Below are 8,111 nucleotides of genomic sequence, written 5' to 3'. Positions count from 1 at the left end.
TGTTTTGTTCCACTCTTGCCGCCCTAGTTTCCGTCATATCGGTGTTATGTTCCCGGATTTTGCGTTCCTTACGCGGTTGGGCTATAATGGGAACCCCTTGACAGTTCGCCTTGAATAAAACTCCTCCAGCAATGCCCAACATTGGTTTTACCATTTACCACCTAGCCTTTTCTTTCCCTTGGGTTCTGCAGACTCAAGGGTCATCATTATTTTAACCCCCCCCCCCGGGGCAGTGCTCCTCTGAGTGTTGGTCCAAATTAGAGCCCCTTGCAGCGCCACCTCGGGGAAGCTCGAGGGCTGGTTTTAGTTGTACGGACTGCTCATCTGAGTGTGCCCTGAGAACGAGATATGTGCAACTCCTATCGGGATTTGTCGGCACATTCAGGCCGTGTTGCTGGACTTGTTTTACCATTGTCGAGGATGTCTTGTAACCGGGATTCCGAGTCTGATCGGGTCTTCCCGCTAGAAGGAATATCCTTCGTTGACCGTGAGAGCTTGTGATGGGCTAAGTTGGGACACCCCTGCAGGGATTTGAACTTTCGAAAGCCATGCCCGCGGTTATGGGCAGATGGGAATTTGTTAACGTCCGGTTGTAGAAAACCTGAAGTTGACCTTAATTAAAATGCATCAACCACGTGTGTAACCATGATGGTCTCTTTCCTGCGGAGTCCGGGAAGTGAACACGGTGTTGGAGTTATGCTTGACGTAGGTTGTTCTAGGATCACTTCTTGATCATAGATTCTCGAACGTGCCTTGCCTTCTCTTCTCGCTCTCATTTGCGTATGTTAGCCACCATATATGCTAGTCGCTTGCTGCAGCTCCACCTCATACCTTTTACCCTACCTATAAGCTTAAATAGTCTTGATCGCGAGGGTGCGAGATTGCTGAGTCCCCGTGACTCACAGATACTTCCAAACCAGCTTGCAGGTGCCGATGAGTCCGTGCAGATGACGCAACCAAGCTCAGGAGGAGCTCGATGAAGATCTTGTCCGTTGTGTTGTTTCGTTCTAGTTGATCAGTAGTGGAGCCCAGTTGGGGTCGATCGGGGGCCTTGTTGCATTTGGGGTTCTTCTTTTATTTTGGTTCCGTAGTCGGACCTTGATTGTATTTGGATGTTGTAATGCTTTATTCATGTAATTGTGTGAAGTGGCAATTGTAAGCCAACTAAGTATTTTTTTCCCTTATGTATTACATGGGTTATGTGAAGATTACCTCACTTGCGACATTGCTTTCAATGCGGTTATGCCTCTAAGTCGTGCTTCGACACGTGGGAGATATAGCCGCATCGAGGGCGTTATATCCATCTCCCTGACCACCAGTCTAGTAGTCCTGAGTTTGTTAGAAAGTCGTTGCCTCTTTGCTTTCGGTTCTACACCGGCTCCGCTCCCCGAGGCAGCGCCGTTCTCAATCTCAGCACCGGTCTCGATGCCGGTCTGAGTCTCAGCGCCGGTCTCAGTCTCAGCACCGGTCCACGTGTCGGTCTCAGTCCCCGATGCCACCGGTGGGCCCAGCAACAACATCGGTGATCGTCGGCAAGGCTAAAAAATTCGGCTGTCGCCCGATAGACGTCGTCGCAATCACCAGAACCCTGTCCTTCATCGTTGCTAGCCATGTTTCCTATGATTAAATCTAGTCAATTAATTCTAAACCTAATAAAATGAGTAATGACATAAAAAAGGCCTATTGTTTTGCAGGAATGTTGACTCCTTCCTGGTACGACAAATCCCGGGCACTCGATATGTCCTAGTTTGTAGCACAAGTCATGCCGAAATTCACGGAAAATTTCGGCATGACCTTTGCTAAAAAGTGGACAAATCGAGAACCTGAAATTTGCTGGAACAGAAATGAATCAACATTCCGGCAAAACATAGGCCACTCAGCATCATTCCCTGGAAACAACAAGGCCACTTGGGCACAATCGAACAACTTCAATGAAAAGATATAACATGAGCAAACACTATTGAGGAATTTGCATATAACATGGCCACTTCAATGAAAAGATATAATCAACAATAATGGAATATGCAAATGAACATCAATGACATATATCATATAAAAACAGTCTTGTTTTTTGTATACATAGCAACAATTAGTTTGACTAAGTTTTTGAAAAGAAAAACAATTCTGTTTTTTGTTTATAGCTAAATGCCATAGCTACTGTTTTTTATTTATAGCTAAATACTTTTGTTTTTTGTCTAAAGCTAAAAGTCTAGGAACTCCATTTTCTCTAACCCTTCTAACCTCACCAAAATTTCCACACCAAGACCTTAGTACCTACACCCAATTTCTTCAAAAATATTCAGGTCCATAGTCCAAATAATTCAAATTTCATTTGAATGAAATTTGGAACAAATTCAGGTTCGTAGTCCAAATATATTTTTATAGCTAAGTGTTTTTTGTTTATAGCCTCTATTAATTTAAATCTAAATGCTACTACTATTTATATACCCTCTATTAGTTTAAAGCTAAATGGAATTACTGTTTAGGCATTTTCATAAAAATTGCCCTAGCTAATTTCCTAAAAAATTGCTAATCATTTTTCCTAAATGCTATAAAATGCCTACTGCCCTAAAAAATCTAGGGTTCATATGAACACCTAGGGTTCATATGAACATCAACACAGTATCAACATATATATGAATTGCCCTAGCAGAGAGAGAGAGGAGGGTAGGGGACAGGAGAGGCAGAGCCTTACGGTCGGCAGCGAGGGCAGGCTCTGGCTCGGGCGGCGGCGGTGAGGTCGAGGGCGGCGACGGTGAGCTCGAGGGAGCCGACGGTGAGGTCGACGATGGCCTTGGGCGGCGGCTGTGAGGTCGAGGGCGGCCTCGGGCGGCAGCAGTGTGGTCGAAGGCGGCGGGCGGTGGCGGTGTGGTCGAAGGCGGCCTCGGGCGGTGGCGGTGTGGTCGAAGGCGGCAGGGCGACGGCGGCGATGGAGCAGTTGGGGGACGGGGCCGGGAGTAGAGAGGGGGGAACGGACTTAGCGAAATTTTGAGCCCGGGCTGCCGGGATTTGAGTCAAACTAGCAGTAGCGCGTTTTGCCGAAACGCGCTATAGCTAAGATAGCCATAGCGTGTTCCAGAGAAACGCGCTACAGCTATTCCTTTCTGTTTTCTTTTTCTTTTTCTTTTGTTTTTTTATATTTTCTTCTTTTCATTTCTCCTTTTTCTATTTCTTTCATTTTCATTTACTTTTCTACTTATTTTTCTATTTATTTTCTTTTTCGTAGCAGTAGCGCTCTACAGCATAAACGCGCTGCTACAAAGTTTTTAGCAGTAGCGTGCTTCTGGGTGAACCGCTACTACTATTCCTAGCCTACCGGCATTAGTGAGGGAATTTTAGTAGTAGCGTTTTTCCGTGAAGACGCGCTACTGCTAAAACAATGGTTGTAGCGTGGTTTTGCAACAAGCGCTACTACTAAGTAGCGCTAGCGCCGAGTTTTGACCAACGCTACTGCTATACCTCTGTGTATAAGGTTTTCCCTAGTAGTGTATGGACTCGCCAAAGCACATTTTTCAACCTTACAATGGCCCCGCATAGCATTCTCCACTTGCGCTCTAGCTCTTATATATTGCATGCGCATTAGTCTAGATAATAAAAAATTAGAGTGAGAAAGTGGTAGATAGATAAATAGATAGAGGAAGAGATAGAGAATTGGTAGTGACTGAGAGAATGATATAATATCACCTCATCATTTAGATTTCACTAGAACCTTCATTTTACATTGTCAGAATCATGCATACCCGCGCGGGGGCACCCTCTTTACATGCGAACCACATCATTGAGAGAATGTTGCACCCATCGACACCCTTGTACACCGTGCAGAGTTTCGGGATGATGATATTGTGTTGTGATGACATTATAGCTTCTAATCACCTTCATCACACATTAACAACATACGAGCCGACTGTTGTATGGCTTCGCCAAGCACATTATCCATACACTACAACCGCGCCCCGCATGGCCTGTTCCACTCACACTCTAACACTTTTATGTTTCGTGTAATTTTGTCTAGATGATAGAGGATTAGAGAGACGATGATAGGTAGATAGAGAGTCGATTGTTAGTGAGTGATAGCTAGTGTGGTATAGTATCATCACATCATTTAGATTACACGGGAACCACCATTTTACGTTGACAGAACCGCGTCAAGGAGAAGCCACCGTCCCCACCGTGCTACTGCTCCTCCTCTCCGGCGCGTGAAGGACGAGCCAGAGTCCTCCCATGCAAACGCAGCGGCGTCTAGATTGGGCGCCACATCAAGGAGGAGTCAGCCTGGCCCCTACACAATTGTAGCGTCATATTAAGGGCCGCGTGAAGAGCGAGCTAGTGTCGACGTCGCCGGTTCATCAAGGACGAACTACCGCCGGCGATCACCAAAGCGCGAGACCATATCCTCCACTATGCCGGTGGAAGCGGTCCTTCGGGCTCGCGTGCCGTCATTTTTGAGGATGAGCAGGTACCGAGGCAACAGGCGCAATGCTGCTCGTCGCTCGGCATTCCACAACCCCATAACGACCCCTACATGGCCACCACTTGGGCCCTCGACCGCTTCGTAACCACCGAGGAGATGACCGAAGGCGCTGCCACCGCCTAGACGGTGAGATCAACAAGATCGGCGAGGAGTGGTCGTTAGCGACTCCTCCGCCAATTTCAACGGGGCAAGACCACCGCTAGGGCTCCACAAGCGTCGTCGGCACTGGCCGCGGCGGCCCTCCGCGCCCCGCAGGAGGAAGTAGAGCGGCTCCTCCGCGAGCAGCAGGAAGCAGCCGGACAAGGCTGTCGCGGCAGACTGGCGCCCTTCCGCCGCTGGAGGGACAACGACAACGACACGGACGGCTCGACACTGTGGTCGTCTGATACGAGCAATAGGCTTTTTTTTAATTTACAGTTAAACAACCGAAATATCAACCATATATGTAAATTATGTCTGAATTTGAGTGAAATTTGACGCATTTGCTTAAATTTATCAAGTTTCTTCAAATTTGATTTGAATTGTTTGTGGCTATGTCTGGATGGTCGGGTCCCGCATCAGTGTCCACGGTTTGGTCTTCAGTCCATAAACAATTGGGGTGTCCGTTTTGGGAGTCGGTATTGAATATGCCCTTATACCAAATTAAGTTTACAACCTTTTGTTTTGTGTCGGCATGTGTTGATTTATTTTACTACCTTATCACCCCACCGCTATTTAAAAAAAACGCTCACACGCAAGAAGTCGACGTTGAGCTTGGTCCGTTCATGCGCTACGTTTGAAAACAATAACGAAACAGTTCGGTCAAAACCGTCACGCCGTTAATTTAAAAAAACAGTCACGCCATTCCAGGGTAGCATGGTGCAGCAAGGCTTTTTTTGTTATTTACCGCAAGGCGCCGGTAAAAAAACACCGAATTTACTGGGACAAAGTCAATGCTCACCCCGAAACAAAATGGCCGTCTCGTGGCTCCTGGAATCCGGGGTTCAGAGATCGCCGGTGTTTTTTTTGTCTGCTCCCCTGCAAGGGAGCGAGGGGCGGCCCGTGATCGGACTCACGCGACGGCTAAAGCCGAGCGCGTCTACTCCCGCGAAAGCCGAGCAGACTATTTGGCATTTGGCATCTGCTACCAATTTGCGAGAGGTTGAAGACCACCGGAAGTTTGACGTACTTCGTTTGTTCATAGGGCGGCGAGACACACGGATCTAAGGTAATATCGTCTCCCATCTAACGCATTTTATACATCACCGCACTACGGGAGCAATCCTGCAGTGTGGTCTTATACATCACCATATATAGTCCCTCCGTTTTTCATGGACTCTGTGCAAACGCATCATGATCCCTCAATGGCGATGGCAGCCATCGAAAAAACTGACTAGTGCTTGCTGGCCATTGACGCAGGACGGATGGGTACGGGATCCCGCCGCCTTCGGGGCCGAGCGCGCCTCGACGGATTGACGATTTATCATCAGGATCAAATGATGAAGAGATTTTTTAATACCCCTCCTGCAGGTAAACACCCCTGACCCCCATCTTATAAGTCTTAACAAAAGTAGGGCTGCTAAAGCATTCTCGGCACCATGATAAGATTTATTTTTTGTTGATTTGACTTTGTAGATAGTGCAGTGAACCATGCACACACCTGGTCTACATATATTTCTGACTTCCCAAGGACGAGGACAACAATTGTCGACCGATAGGCCAGCAGATGAACTTCGCAACGAACACATCAAGATTGCTCACGAGTTAATGGCATGTATAGCTAAATACTTTGACGGAAGGACGCCGAAGGCAAAGGGATGGCAGAATTGGTTCCCCAAAGCTCACCAACGGCCCTTGGATTTGCAGCAGGTACTTGCCGAAACCCAATAAAATCATTTTGTTTAGTGCAGTGCAGTGAGCACTCTGAGAAATTCGTGTTCAACAACTTTAAGGGCTTCAAGAGGGATACAGGCGCTACATTATGTGAGGCAGTGGTATGAGCGTTTTTCTGATGCAACAGTTAGGAGATGAGATCTACCAATCAAGGATGATCCTTCTTTATGAAGTTTTGGGATTAGCTGGGAACATTGGGCAACTCCCTGCAAAATTTAAGATGTGCCAGACTGATTGCTGAGAAGGGGGCAAATATAGCTTGGTCACACTATCACTATTAGCACCGCCACAATCAAGAAGTCAGAAGGGGGTCATTTGCAACGGCCTTGTAAATCAAACCGTGGTCGTTCCCATTATCAAAGAACTTATGGGAGACTCGTAATTTTTCCTGAGAACTATCTGCAGGTTATGTAATACGTATTTTATGAAACTTTTTCCGTATGCTTAGAGTGCGTATTGCATGCGGTATGTGTCAGGAACCTGACCTTGGGCAACGCCAGTGACTTTAGTCCCACCTCAAATATGGGAGGAGGCTAGGAGCTTTTTATAAGTGAGAGTGCCACACTCCCTTCAGGCCGGTCTTTTGAAATGTTGTGGGCTTTCTACTTATAGTGGAGTGTCCGATGCGCACCGGAAACGTCCGAGCATATGCCGATGGACCGGGAGCTGGGCCTGGATTGCTAACAAATGGTATCAGAGCTGGTCACCACGCCATCCTAAGGGGGGGAGGAGGTTAGGAGCTCCTTATAAGGAAGAGTGCCACACTTCCTTCAGGCCGGTCTTTTGGAATGTTGTGGGCTTTCTGCTTATAGTGGAGTGTCCGATGTGCACCGGAAACGTCCGAGCATATGCCGATGGACCGGGAGCTGGGCCTGGGTTGCTAACAGTATGGTTTTAATTTTATTCATAACTTTTGAATTCACGGGGTACTGGGTTTGTAATGTTCACTTCCCTCTAGAAGGATTTCAAACCATGATGATGTCTGCATGCGTGTTTTCGATAAACAGAGTAGTGCGACACACATTTTTCAACTTGCTAGAAGGATGATTGGTACGACCAAGTTTTGCAAACAAGAAAAGGTAGTAAAATAGGCAGAAAAACTAGTGGAGAAACATAATAGATACATATTCTGCCAGGTATGTAACCGTCGGTGTTTCGTTGACCAGCTATATTCCACTGAGCGACATCTCGATCGGCATGTATCCATTGAACGAGCGCTTTTGTAATGGTCCTCATCGACGACTGTGAAGAAGTTGCCCATAGCCACATGAGTTTCGATAAAAGACCCGAGACAAAAAGTTGTTAAGCACATAGATGTATTACCTGCTACAAATTAGGCAAATGCTTTTTTACCTGAGTTGCTCTACATCTGCACCAGTTTGAGATTGGATCAGAGAGAAGGAAAGGTTGTTCTCTAACTAACTGTCCAGGAGTCGGACGATCATCTATAGCAACAGAAGTAGGAAAAAGACTCGAATTTCGATGCTAAAAAACCAACACCTACATAATTCATGGATATAGAATACTCACCGAGGCAAATCTTTGGATCACCGCCAGGGAAAAGAAGTTAGGGTCTTTTTTGTTGCGAGAATAATTTATTTTTTGAAAGACCTAGCTTGGAGAGCTGGTGTTTTCATGTTGATCATAGCAGGGAGAGTTGCGGGAAAAACAGGAACATGGTGCTGATCCATAGATCAGAAAGAGAAAAACAAGAAAAAGGGGAAAACAAAACTACAGGCCTGCTGGGGGGACAAAAGCAGCGGCCTCT

At 46.6% G+C, this 8,111-nt stretch overlaps 1 long non-coding RNA gene across 1 annotated transcript; it reads left to right on the top strand.

Moving 5' to 3' along the window:
• Window positions 1-5,463: 5,463 nt before the first annotated feature.
• Window positions 5,464-7,317, top strand: LOC125524258. Its single transcript, XR_007290644.1, has 4 exons — window positions 5,464-5,678; window positions 5,870-5,980; window positions 6,086-6,319; window positions 6,403-7,317. It is a non-coding gene; the product is annotated as an uncharacterized LOC125524258 (long non-coding RNA).
• Window positions 7,318-8,111: the final 794 nt, after the last annotated feature.

Source organism: Triticum urartu, chromosome 7, assembly GCF_003073215.2.
Source record: "Triticum urartu cultivar G1812 chromosome 7, Tu2.1, whole genome shotgun sequence".
In the NCBI taxonomy this organism is placed as follows: Eukaryota; Viridiplantae; Streptophyta; class Magnoliopsida; order Poales; family Poaceae; genus Triticum; species Triticum urartu.
The sequence above is the reverse complement of the archived record's forward strand: the minus strand, read 5'-3'. Positions and strand labels throughout refer to the sequence as shown.